Source organism: Schistocerca nitens, chromosome 1 (assembly GCF_023898315.1).
Source record: "Schistocerca nitens isolate TAMUIC-IGC-003100 chromosome 1, iqSchNite1.1, whole genome shotgun sequence".
Taxonomy (NCBI): domain Eukaryota; kingdom Metazoa; phylum Arthropoda; class Insecta; order Orthoptera; family Acrididae; genus Schistocerca; species Schistocerca nitens.
Genome location: NC_064614.1, coordinates 216713197 through 216727322, shown reverse-complemented (window position 1 = coordinate 216727322; position 14126 = coordinate 216713197). Strand labels below are relative to the sequence as shown.

Sequence of the window (14126 nt, the reverse complement as noted above, 5' to 3'; positions counted from 1 at the left end):
CCTCAAGACACGTACACAGTTTCCAACTTTAACAATGGACACACCGTGTTAAACTTTAAATACAAGATTACGCCTCTTAATGAGTAGATTGTGACAGCGTTTTGGGGTATTTAAATTTGGGCAACAGTTATATTGAATACTCGAAAATTAAACTTTTGTTGCCCCTGGAAGCTGTTAGACAGGCCTCTGGGAATGCGTACTCAATGACAAAAGATTATTTTTCTGCTCATTTCACGTCTATTTTTTAGGAGAATAAAAGGCTTGCTAATTCAGGAAGAAGACTTCAAATTAAGTTGATAAGAAACGAGCAGGATCTGGTGTTTATCCTCAGTCTTTCGCCACAGGTGGTCAGTAAAAGAGGCTCTAGAGAAGGGAAATGTGTCCCCAGGGCACCGCAGTTCACAGAAAGGATTGCGGTAAGCCCTTGATCCGTGTTTTGGTGGCGAACCTTAGAAATGGTTGTCTTCATTGTTTTAGGCATTTACACTTCTGTACTACAACTATACGGTTTTAGATACGTAAACACCTGTCTTTAGCTGCATTACCCATACAAGATTACAGAACATAAACTGGAGTATCATAATCGAATGTACCGCTGACTAGTCACCCTTTCTTTTACATACGAATGAAGTTGTTATCTCTGCCACAAATTGAATTCAACCTCCATGTCAGTAATAACCACCAATGACTACATTATCATCAAGAGTAACACAGTCTTACAAGAACGCTATTTTTAACCAGTTATATATAAAACATAACATATTGTAAGCTGATAACAAATAAATCATTTACAGTTAAAAGTAAATATGACGACATATACAGAAGCTGTGGATCGTTATTACAAGAAGTTAATCAATGTTCACATCACTCAAAGCCTAACAGAAGCTTCCAATTTTGTATGAAAGGCTGACACAATTAGTTAGCAGCATACACAAGTGACTAATATGGAAATGGCTGAAGATGGCTAATTATCTGATTAAACGGATCACAAAATAAAGAGTTACATTTACTATCAAGGGTGTGAAGAAAATGGTACATATTTCCTGAATGTAACTCTTTTCTTTCTCTATTAGACACACAATGTCGACATTTAAGAAAATTCCACGAATACGGTCTTTCTGTATAAATACGTGAGATAGCGAATGCGAGACTGATTTAATTCGTGGCATACAAGTGACGTTAGTGCACAAACTACGGTGAAAGCTTGAACTAACCACTGTAAGCGGATGTGCACTGGACCAGTCAGTTGTGACCAGGCAGTCTTAAGTAGTGGACGTGTGGCTATAGTGTGTCAACTTTGCTGTGTCGGAAATCACAACTGAGCAACATCTCTAAATCGAGTGGTCAGGACGTTCTCAGAATATTTTGTAGAAGAGAAAACTGTACAAAGCTTGTCACGCACACTTTGACTCTCGAACAAAAACAACGATGTGTCGACGCGTGCCGCGACTTGACTGAAATTCAAAATGCGGGCAATGCTTGTTCGGGGTCATTGGTTACGACACTTGGTGTTATCAATACAGAATTAACCACATAACAAAAAAGTGCAGAAATTCACGTGAAGGATCAACGTTTTGACGACATAACAGAAATTCGAGTCAGAGTGACGTGAGAGTTGAAGAACTTCTCAAAGAAGGACTTTTCTGACAGTTTCACACGGTTGTAAGAACGTTCTGTGCGTTGCATGCAAGTGGGGGAAGATGGCGTAGAACCCCTGAAGCGATAAAACTATTTAATTTTTCTCTACTTTTTATTAACCCAGTCTCGAAGCTTTTAGGATGGGCGAGGTATATTTTTTAGTTAGTGAGCAGCACTAACTCTTCGTTACGCTCCACCATAAAAAAGTATATCTTATTAAAATCACAGTGCGTAGACAATGTATAACAAATAATGACGAAAAATATCTTCGAACTACATGTAAAATTGTTGTTATAAGAACACTTATTACTCGGGTTTCTTTTAATTTTGCGTTAATGAATTTATGTATATATATTCAATTATTTTTTCCAGGTGGTTTTTTTTTCTACGGATGTTTGAAGTAAAAGTATACCAGCTGTCTTACTCCGCGATCCTCAGCACGTTTACAAATTTTCCCAAATGCTTTTACACATGAAGAAATTCGTGCTCTTTTCAATAGGAACTGATCTCTCATTCCCACGAGCTTCCCTAAATTTAACTCGCTCACACCCACTAGTCCATCGCTGCACGTCGCCCACACCCATCCACTCCCACTTGCCCATTCAGCCCAATGACTCTCCGTCATTGTCTTTTTGTGTCTCTCAAACTGTCACTGTCTCCTGTTTCACAACTATAGCCTCCTTCGTTCTATCCTACTATCCTCTCACGTTGCTTTCTCCCTCTTGCTCTCTCTTACTGATACTGTCTCATTCATGCCTTCTCACTGTTGCTGTCTATTCTCACTGTCACTATCTCTCTCTTCTTCGCTGACATTATCGCAGACTCTATGATTATCACTGGCTCTCACACACTTCTCTGTCTCTTTACTACTCTTCTACTGGTACTGTCTCCTTCACTCTTTTCTTAGCACTGTTCTGTCACTGTCAGCTATGTTCCACTGCCACCCTGCCCCTCTCTTTCCTTCGCTCATCCTATACCATCACCAATGTCTGCTATCTTCCTGTATTTACGACAATTCTGTCTCTTTCCCACTTCCACTGTCTCCTTCACCCTCAGCATATGAAAGCGCGAATGTGTTCACATGCCTAAATTTTTAGGAGAATTTTTAATGGTGCTGATAAAATCAGAAGAAAGCGGCTGGTATCACACTTTTCAGTCAGAGTCTTTTAAACAGGAGCACATTCGCCTTTTTTGTGCTCTGATGGGAGCATTTTTTAGCTGGTTCCCTTCCTTTCCCTATTGGAGTCGCATGAAAAGAATTTTATGGTTCAGTCCAACTTTGATAGTGTATTTATGTGAAATATAAATAACGTAGAACTAGTTTAGCACCTCGGCCCGAATTTTACGTGCACAAAAGTTTTGCCTGTGCGAGGTTCTCAGTGCTCTTATGATGTTCACGGAGGCAGTTTACAGCGTATTTGTCCTTGCTGCGTCCCTTTATAAACTACGTTTTCGCCTCACCGCGTTTTGAGTGCGTATTTTACGTGTACAACTAGCGTAACTATAAACTTTTGTATCTTGGAAACGGATAAAGATATCGAGAAAATTTTCAATGTTGTTCGAGATCGGGACCCATCTGTGTACAGAGCTGTGTTAGAATCCGCGGCTCGGTTTTTTGTACCCAGAACCATGTTTTTGGGTTGTTCCACTATAACGGATAAATCTTATTCGAATAAAAATGAAGATGGCGCTTCTAGATAAAAGCCTAAAGAATAACCGCTAAAATTTGGGCAATTTTCTGCTGTTAGTTATTTAGACATCCGTTACTGACGCCGAAAAACGGTTTTTCCAATTTTTGTCAGGAAGAGCCCACGAAGTAAATGGTGTCTCCTTAAGCCCATTAAAGCGCACCATAGACCACCTCTAATGCAGAAAGAATCAACCGATTTGCTCCATTTGCCTAAACTGGAGGAAGTGTTGTGGTGAAAGAAGCGCTCTATCGTTTAAGAGATATAGATGCGAGCGAGTGTGCCGAGACTTACCCCAGTTCACTGCTAGTAGCGCCACGTCCTCATACGGCGACTGTGCGTAGCATACTAGTGTTGCGTCATAGTTTAAGAATGAAAATAAAAATTATTGAAGTTTTTCAACCTTTGTCAACATGTGCTTCAGTATATTAGTGTTTAAATTGTTAAAAAATAAGTTGCACTAAATAACAAAGCTAGAAAGTCTAAAAATTTGTATGAACCCTCAGTTTGACATAAAATAAAAATGAATACAAGGTCTCTTAAAGATGTGGTTCAGAGATCACGTTCTACTGTTTGTTCCTTCTAAAAATTCGGCAAAGTATATATGTAGGCAAGCTAAAACTATTTCTTTGACCGAAGCTTCTTATCTACATTCACAAAAAATTACGAAGACTCTAAATTAATACACAACAATGTTATAAAATATTATGTGTCCGAGAAAGCGGCCAGATCATGTTCTAATGTTTGTTCCTTCTAAAAATTCAGCAAAGTTTATATGTAGGCATGCTAAAACTTTTTCTATGATTGAAGCCTATTAACTACATTCACAAAAAATTACGAAGATTATAAATTAATACACAACAATGTTATAAAATATTATGTGTCCGAGAAAGCGGCCATTTAGAGGCTACTACCGAGCCACAGAGCGGATGACGGCAGGTGTTCTCTTCGGCCGTCCGCTACGCCCATGTACAAATTCAGTCTGAGGCACAGTGAATTCGCTTCGTACCCAGCTACCATACGGTCCGCGCCAGTCAAACGCCGGCTTACGCGATGTCTCAGGTAACGTCATAACCTGTCCGCTATTAAACGCATAATAGAAAGTGAACTCGTGTGGACTGTACATCGTGCTGGATCGTTTAGACATCCTGAAAAGACTTTGCACCTAGCTATCAATCAGTACGCGTCAGTCAAACGCCGGCTTACGCACTGCCTCGTGTGACGCCACAGCCAGGCTGCAACTAAACGAATGTTTTCGGTACAAATAGGAAGTAGATTCGCGAGGACTGTACACCGGCCTGGATCACTTACATTTCGCTGAAGTAATTGTTTGTGTGTCGCTCGTAATGTTAACAAAACCACGTGGCAAGTGGTGAGATTAATTTCCACTTCTGTGGCGAGCAAGCCGGCCGTTATGGCTGAGCGGTTCTAGGCGCTTCAGTCCGGAACCGCGCTGCTGCTACGGTCGCACGTTTGAATCCTGCCTCGGCCATGGATGTGTGTGATGTCCTTAGTTCGGTTTAAGTAGTTCTAAGTCTAGGGGACTGATGAGCTCAGATGTTAAGTCCCATAGTGCTCAGAGCCATTTGAACCATTTTGTGGCGAGCAATTAACTTAGGTAACTAGAAGTGAGGGCGAAATGCCATTTATTGGGAACATAACGTAGAGATTCCCATTGAATTGCTCATAGTGCTGTTCATGTTACAGACATTATTATTATTATTATTATTATTATTATTATTATTATTATTACTATCAGGGCGCGGGATTAGCCGAGCGGTTTTAGGCGCTGCAGTCATGGACTGTGCGGCTGGTCCTGGCGGAGGTTCGAGTCCTCCCTCGGGCATGTGTCTGTGTGTGTTTGTCCTTAGGATAATTTAGGTTAAGTAGTGTGTAAGCTTAGGGACTGATGACTTTAGCAGTTAAGTCCCATAAGATTTGACACACATTTGAACATTTTGAACATTAGTATCAGGAATATTACTGTGTTATGCGTGTGAAATTTTATTAACATAACGCAATCAGTTAGAACTCAAAACTTTAATTTACAATTATAGTTCCTGATCCCGCTGAGAAAACAGAGAATAGAAACATTTCTTTCAGTGAACAAGAGAAGAATGTGGACTTCCAGAGTGGATACTATGGTCAGTATGTTCTCCATCGCTTTATGACTAACCACAAAAATAGTTTTCAGGAGCTCGTAGATGATGGCGAGCAATATGTCTGATTTTTTATTACTAACCCGACGCAGTGTATAATATTCAATCCTTGACCCTGTCCAGTAGGATAGGTACAGTAAGACGATCCTTCTTTAGGTTGTGCAATGGTCCCCAGCCCAACGGCTATCAAAACATTTGACTGTACCGTTTTATCGCCAATAGAATATTCGTAAGTGCATCTGCAGTTATAGAAGATGACTGCTCGAAAACATCAAAACAGACAAAGAAAGACACATATCAATGGAAAGAGCGTATCTCCAAGTTAAGAATCGTAGTTGAACTAAGATGCAGGCGTGTCAGAGCTTGTAGAAAAACCATCCGCTCTGTGTTATCGAATTGAATCAGTTAGCGTCTACAGATATACGAGGTGTGGCTAGAAAAAAACCGGACTAGTACTGGTGAAACAATAAAACGAATGCAATAAGGCTGAAAGTCGCGTGGCCTGTCACGTGACTCTCGCTCCGCCTACTGCTCGAGTTTCATCTGCCTCCTGCACTCAGTCTGCCCGTGGCGTCTGTTTTAAGTAGTTGACGTTTTGTCTGTGCGTCGGAAAATGTTGAGTGTACAGAAAGAACAGCGTGTTAACATCAAATTTTGTTTCAAACTAGGAAAATCTGCAAGTGAAACGTTTGTAATGTTACAACAAGTGTACGGCGATGATTGTTTATCGCGAACACAAGTGTTTTAGTGGTTTAAACGATTTAAAGATGGCCGCGAAGACACCAGTGATGACACTCGCACTGGCAGACCATTGTCAGCAAAAACTGATGCAAACATTGAAAAAATCGGTAAACTTGTTCGACAAGATCGCCGTTTAACAATCAGAGCAGTGTCTGAGTTAACAGGAGTTGACAAGGAAAGTGTCGAACAAGTTTACCGATTTTTTCAATGTTTGCATCAGTTTTTGCTGACAATGGTCTACCAGTGCGAGTGTCATCACTGGTGTCTTCGCGGCCATCTTTAAATCGTTTAAACCACTCAAACACTTGTGTTCGCGATAAACAATCATCGCCGTACACTTGTTGTAACATTACAAACGTTTCACTTGCAGATTTTCCTAGTTTGAAACAAAATTTGATGTTAACACGCTGTTCTTTCTGTACACTCAACATTTTCCGACGCACAGACAAAACGTCAACTACTTAAAACAGAGGCCACGGGCAGACTGAGTGCAGGAGGCAGATGAAACTCGAGCAGTAGGCGGAGCGAGAGTCACGTGACAGGCCACGCGACTTTCAGCCTTATTGCATTCGTTTTATTGTTTCACCAGTACTAGTCCAGTTTTTTTCTAGCCACACCTCGTACATCTCCAGCTGTTGTGTTTCCGTGTACAACATGCATTGGCGACTCCAATGAGTAACAGATGAAAAGTTGGGGAAACGATTGAGATTTCAATAGAGCAGCCGGCTATAGGCTTCCAGGTTCGTGTATTCCAGTCATCAAGGAAGTAAATACGCAGCCGGTGTGCGCGAGGAATAGAAGCAACTTTCAGTAAGCCACCTCCGTGGCACGACAATAAAATTTTGATAGACATTTCCGTTCTCTTTCTTGCTCTGTTTCACTTCTATCCTATGGCGATAGTCCACCAGTGTGTAATATTATGGGAGTTCAGATACTTTGCATATGAGGTGTCTGTCATAAAAGAAAAGGACAACCAACGAGCTGTAGTTGGTAAAGATGCTAAGCATCACAGCGCGAGAGTAAAGAGACGAAATATTTTTATAATGTGCGCTTATACCAAGACGCGCGTCCAGCGTTTAAATACTGAAATAAACACTATGACCCCCTGGGCGCAGATATTTAAAATCATTACCGCAGTGCTTGATAGCGAGAAGCTGCGAAACAGAAGAATCTATCTTTTGTTAATAAATATTCTAGAGACTTCATTATCCTTTGTACCTTTGATCGCCGACATGTTAAGACGTACTACATAGCACTGGTACAAGTTGTATTTTTATTTTGTGTAGAACTATGAGAAACGACGAACAAACGTTTCGGTAACTCGGGTGAAGGACATTTAATTTTAAGAAGGAACGGACTGACTGAGCAGCGATTATTCGACTGCGCCATGTACAAAAGAAATATCAGATGTAACTCGTGTATTTAATGTGTATTTGTGAATGTCTATAAGTTTAACGCCAATTTGTTCAAAATATATTAAAAATTTACGATGCAGTAATTTCCTTCTTATTCTTTTCTTTCACTTATCAAAAATGATGTTCAAATGTATATGAGCTTTGTTAAAGGTTCGCTCTTTATCACGGTGTCTCGATTGTATTTGGGAGACCACTAATGTGTTCAACTTCCGATCTGTTAATCTTTTTCTTGCGAAATTCCACTAATTTGCTTTCATTTCCATTTTCATATTCAAATAGGTCCCTTAGGTATTTTCATCGAAGATTGTGATTGCGTGAATCCAATCCGGGCCAGCAGAAGTGGTCGTGCGGTTATAGGCGGTGCAGTCTGGAACCGCGAGACAGCTACGGTCGCAGGTTAGAATCCTGCCCGCATTCGGGAGGACGAGGCTTCAATCCCGCGTCCAACCATCCTGATTTAGGTTTTCCGTGATTTCCCTAGATCACTTCAGGCAAATGCCGGGATGGTTCCTTCGAAAGGGCACGGCCGATTTCCTTCCCCATCCTTCCCTAATCCGAGCTTGTGCTCCGTCTCTAATGACCTCGTTGTCGACGGGACGTTAAACACTAATCTCCTCCTCCTCCTCGAATCCTGCCTCGGGCATGGATGTGTGTGATGTCCTTAGGTTAGTTAGGTTTAACTAGTTCTAAGTTCTAGCGGACTAATGACCTCAGAAGTTGAGTCCCATAGTGCTCAGAGCCATTTGAACCATTTTTGAACCCAATCCGGATCAAAAGGCCAATTAAGAAAACCCCTGCGCGTAATCAATCCGTAAGTCTCCTGAACACAATCGAGAACCGACGCGTCGGTGATCAATTAATAATCTCTCTCTCTTTTCAAGTCGTATTGAAAAACACAGGAATCATATCCAGCGGTCCAGTTCTTCAAAATAGGCTCAGGGGATCTCCTCATTTACTAGTGAAGCCAGCACTAGTCTTTGACAGTGTTCAGTTAACCTTGAACACCACAAGATCCTGAAGAAGTTCAAAGCAGAGGAGTCAGAACGTCGATAGAGTAGAAAAAAATTGAAGAGGAACATCACGCTGCCTAACATCCTTGGAGATTTTACCTTCAATATTGAAAAATACTTAGAGATACTTTAGGGTTAAGTAAGTTCTGATGTTGCTCTACAACGAAACACCGAATGTCAAAGAATGAGCTGCGCATCTTATCTTGATTGTAATGAGAGAGGATGGCAATTATTCTTCTGGCGTAACCACAAAGGCCGGAACTAAGAAGAAAAATGCAAGACCAGAGACGGCGGCGAAACGACGTCGGCCAATGGTGTGCTGATTACGGCTGCGTCACGACAGGAGCGACACCTGCAAGAAGTGAATATAAGTGCCGGTCCTGTGCCGGGCATTAGTGCTCTGATCGGCTTGCTTACATTAGAGGACAGTAAAGGCACAGCTGTAGACCGGCACTCGCAGATCAGTTATCAGTGACGTGTATCAACTTGCAGGAACATTGTGTATAACAAGAACTCGGACTTACGGTGTATGCCGCCCATCGTTTGCCACACCTTTGTAAATACAGGTTAAGTATTGTCAATTTGCTTTACAGAAATAACACTATTAATGTTATTTTCTTGAATTAATGTATAGCATTCCAAGAACGCAGCATCCCTTAGGCACCCTACACGAGACGAGTGGGCAAAACCTAACTATTATGTGAAGGAGTTCTTAACGATGTGTGACTTCGTTTTGATCAGAAACTCGCCATCCCAGAATTCGGAGGTAATTAGTAATAAGATAGAACATCCTTTAATTACTGAACGTTACTACACGTTGAGGTAAATTCTCACTAGATAATTACTAACAAACTTCTTGGTTTGTTATTCTTAACACACGTAACACAAGGGATGTAGTGAGGATAATTCCTGCTCTGCGTGATGCTTCTCCGAGCACCAATTGAAATAAGAGTGAAACTTCATTCTCATCAAAAAGGCTCCGATTTCTGCGATTTTCCCGACTCGATAGGAGGAAGATAAAATTTCGAGGGTCAAATATAAATTCTTCACAAAAAAGAATCAGTCGAATCAAAATACACGTCACGCTACAGAAAAAAACTTCTCCCATACCTTAACGAGTAGAGTACTAAAAACATTTTTGGGTACTATAATTACCAGATTTCATTTTTGATGTTCGGTAATTCCAGTTACCTAACCAACAATCTCGTTACCAAAGTCAAACTTTAATTACAAGGTTGTTCATACGTATCTCCAGGATTTCAGAAGATGACTGCACAAAAATTATAAGCTATACAGAAACAGACACACATGAATTGATAGAGCACCTCTCCAAGATTTAAACTCGAATTACAGGTGGTGTGTATAGGAACTGTTTGTGAAGTGGCAAACGTCAGTACAAATGCCAACTTTTTCAATAGTGAAAGCAAAATCTCCAAGGGTGTTAGGCCGCGTAGTGTTCCTCTTCAATTTCTTCTACTCTATTGACGTTCTGGCTCCTCTGCTGTGATAGAAATGAAACAGAGCAAGAAAGAGAACGGATATGTCTATCAAAATATTTTTGTCATGCCTCGGAGGTGGCTTCCTGAACGTTGTCTCTATTCCCCGCTCACACCAGCTGCGTATTTACTTGGTTGATGACTGGAATCCACGAAACTGGAAGCGTATAGCCGTCCTAATCTATTGAAATCTTAATCGTTTCTCGGACTTCTGTTCTGTTATGTTGGTTTCCTGTGTTATTACACGCGCCTTTTTGAAATCAATGTAGTAGAAATATTAACAGCTGCGAACAGCGAACGTTGAGGGCTATACATTCCAATGTTAATGAACGCTATATCGTTGATTAGACTCACATGCTGCAGTGTATGTAGATGTGCCACTCGTTCGGTGGCAAGTGAAACTACATTATATTATTTGGTTTTTGGTGTGAGACGCTTGGCGGTAATAGGCTGATAATAAGAGCTATGCCTTGATGTGGCTTTTAGAACCGTTTTTCATTAACACGTGACACCTAGATCTGGAAAGCTTTTCTGCCATGTTGTTGAAAGCCAAGATACCTGTAGGGGGCTGACATCGAAGGTATTCATAGACGTAAGTAAAAACATTTTTATAAATGAAGCAGTTCACAAACATTAAGCGTATTTGTAAAGAACGACAAGTGCCTTATGTTTAGAATCACGTGCCTTTAGATCTTGAATGCAAAGAGAAAATTTATTGAGAACCTCCGTTTGGTTAATTCTGGGTCATTGCTGCCAATAGTTGAACTTTTATTGTATCGTATGAAATGTCGTGTGGCTAGGGCCTCCCGTCGGGTAGACCGTTCGCCTGGTGCAGGTCTTTCGAGTTGACGCCACTTCGGCGACCTGCGCGTCGATGGAGATGAAACGATGATGATTAGGACAACACAACACCCAGTCCCTGAGCGGAGAAAATCTCCGACCCAGCCGGGAATCGAACCCGAGCCCTGAGGATTGACATTCCGTCACGCTGACCACTCAGCTACCGGGGGCGGACATTGTATAAAAAGGCCTTAATACAGTAGACATGGGGTGTTACACATTAAAAGAGCACTTAACTTCTGCGAAGTAATATGGCTACTTGATTATTTCCGATGAGTACACTATGATCCCAAAACAATACCCTGCAGAAGCTTATTTTTTCAGTATTTACAGTTCCACGTCATTGTAAGAAAACACAAATCTTTTACGCAGGTGTGTCTTTATGACGCGTATTCAAGAGCTAAACTCACTTATGAAATCGGGCAAATGTCTAACTGTAAATATAAACTTACCCGCGCTGCAGCGAAGACGGCTCGTGTAGCAGCCTGAAACAGAAAACGTTCCACGTTAAGTAGTTATTATGTACAGTATCCTCAGTTATTCAACAATGCTTTATGAGACACGCTATAAAAAACTCACGATCCTCTTAATTATACACAGTGATGCAGAAATTTTCAGAGAAACACACACGTATGCATACTTGTATTATTCCATTTTGTGCAGCCAGAGGGAGTTCCGTGCAGCATGCGGAAATGCTCTTGCACCAGTCGGTAGGTTTTATTCCGCAACTAAAACGCAATAAAACTATTCAAAAAAATAAAATGCCACTGTGTCTCGCTATAAAACAGAAGTCGTCGGAAATTCAAACAGAGGGACGAGCCGGCGATAACTTCGGTTTATACGAGAGGGAAGGACATAAATTTTACGAGTTGGAACGGAACTCTCTCAAGAGAGATTTAAACTGGGTGGTTGAGGTCCAAGGGTGCTTGGACCTTTGACATTCACGGCAAATGCGACAAATCCCACGGTATAATTTCGAATGCTGTGATCGGAAGATCATAAATTGGAAACGCTATGTGTGATACCCGTCAATCTTTCTCCAGAATTGTACTGGCTCGAGTCTTGCGTGGAGGAAGACGTTCTGGGAAATGAAGGTCCTAGCTTTCTTAGACGTGTTCAGTAGTAGTGAGCGGAATGTCTGCGCCGAAATATTAATGATTAGCCGATTACCTGCCGAACACGTTACTTATATGTCCCAGTCATTCATTACATAGGAAAAGCAATGATATCTGCCTGTTTAGTAAGAACAAAGACAATATAGTTAAACGTTAAAATAATACTCCAAGTGTATCAATGTGTGCTGTACAAGTCGCCTCTTATGCACACCAGGTGGAAGCTCTCGCAAGTCGATACAGACATACATCTGCACTATGTAATCGAAAGTATCCGGACATCCCCAAAAACATTCGTTTTTCATATTACGTGCATTGTGCTGCCGCCTACTGCCAGGTACTCCATATCAGCGACCTCAGTAGTCATTAGACATCGTGAGAGAGCAGAATGGGGCGCTCCGCGGAATTCACGGATTTCAAACGTGATCAAGTGATTGGGTGTCACTTGTGTCATACGGGAGATTTCCAATCTCCTAAACATCCCTAGGTCCACTGTTTCCGATGTGATAGTGAAGTGTAAACGTGAAGGGACATGTACAGCACAAAAGCGTACAGGCTGATCTGTTCTGTTGACTTACAGAGACCGCCGACAGCTAAAAAGGGTCGTAATGTGTAATAGGCAGACATCTATCCAAACCAGCACATACGAATACCAAACTGCATCAGCATCCACTGCAAGTACTATGACAGTTAGGCGGCAGGTGATTTCGTTGTCGAGCGGCTGCTCATAAGGCATACAACACGCCAGTAAATACCAAACGACGCCTCGCTTAGTGTAAGGAGCGTAAACATTGGGCGATTGAACAGTGGAAATACGTTGTGTGGAGTGACGAATCACAGTACACACAGTGGCGATCAGATGACAGCGTGTGGGTATGGCGAATGCCGGGTGAACGTCATCTGCCGGAGTGTGTAATGCCAACAGTAAAATTCGAAGGCGATGGTGTTATGGTGTAGTCTTGTTTTTCATGGAGGGGGCTTGCACCCCTTGTTGTTTTGCGTGGCACTATCACAGCACAGGCCAACACTGATTTTTTGAGCACGTTCTTGCTTCCCACTGTTGAAGAGCAATTCGGGGATGGTGATTGCATCTTCCAACACTATCGAGCACCTGTTCATAATGCACGGCATGTGGCGGAGTGGTTACACGACAATAACATCCCTTTAATGGACTGGCCTGCACAGAGTCCTGACCTGAATCCTATAGAACACTTTTGGGATTGGAACGCCAACTTCGTGCCGGCCCCACCGACCGACATCGATACCTCTCCTCAGTGCTACACTCCGTGAAGAATGGGCTGTATTTCCCCAAGAAACCTTCCAGCACCTGACTGAACGTATGGCTGACAGGGTGGAAGCTGTCATCAAGGCTAAGGGTGGGCAAACACCATACTGAATTCCAGCATTACCGATGGATGGGGCTACGAACATGTCACTCACAAGGGAACCTCCCCATCGTACCCCCCTCAGATTTAGTTATAAGTTGGCACAGTGGATAGGCCTTGAAAAACTGAACACAGATCAATCGAGAAACCAGGAAGAAGTTGTGAGGAAATATGAAAAAAATAAGTAAAATATACAAACTGAGTAGTCCATGTGAACATATGCAACATCAAGGACAGTGGTAGTTAAGAAACGCCGTGGTCCCGTGGTTAGCGGGAGCAGCTACGGAATGAGAGGTCCTAGGTTCAAGTCTTCCCTCGAGTGAAAAGTTTAATTTTTTATTTTCAGTTTATGTGACAAACTCTTATGTTTTCATCACTTTTTTGTGAGTGATTATCACATCCACAAGAAAACCTAAATCGGGCAAGGTTGAAGAATCTTTTTACCCATTCGCTAAGTGTACAAGGTAGGTGGGTTGACAACATATTCCTGTCATGTGACGCACATGCCGTCACCAGTGTAGTATAGAATATACCAGACGTGTTTTCCTGTGGAGGAATCGGTTGACCTATGACCTTGCGATCAAATGTTGTTTTCGGTTCCGATTGGAGAGGCACGTGCTCTCGTCTACTAATCGCACGGTT

At 41.9% G+C, this 14126-nt stretch overlaps 1 protein-coding gene across 1 annotated transcript in view; it reads right to left on the bottom strand.

Annotated features, from left to right (window-relative positions):
* Window positions 1–14126, bottom strand: part of LOC126245997 (somatostatin receptor type 2-like) — a 1701965-nt gene that overhangs the window by 1448308 nt on the left and 239531 nt on the right. The window contains exon 2 of the mRNA XM_049948361.1: window positions 11440–11472. The gene's annotated coding sequence lies outside the window, so the exon portion shown is untranslated. The remainder of the gene's footprint in view (window positions 1–11439; window positions 11473–14126) is intronic.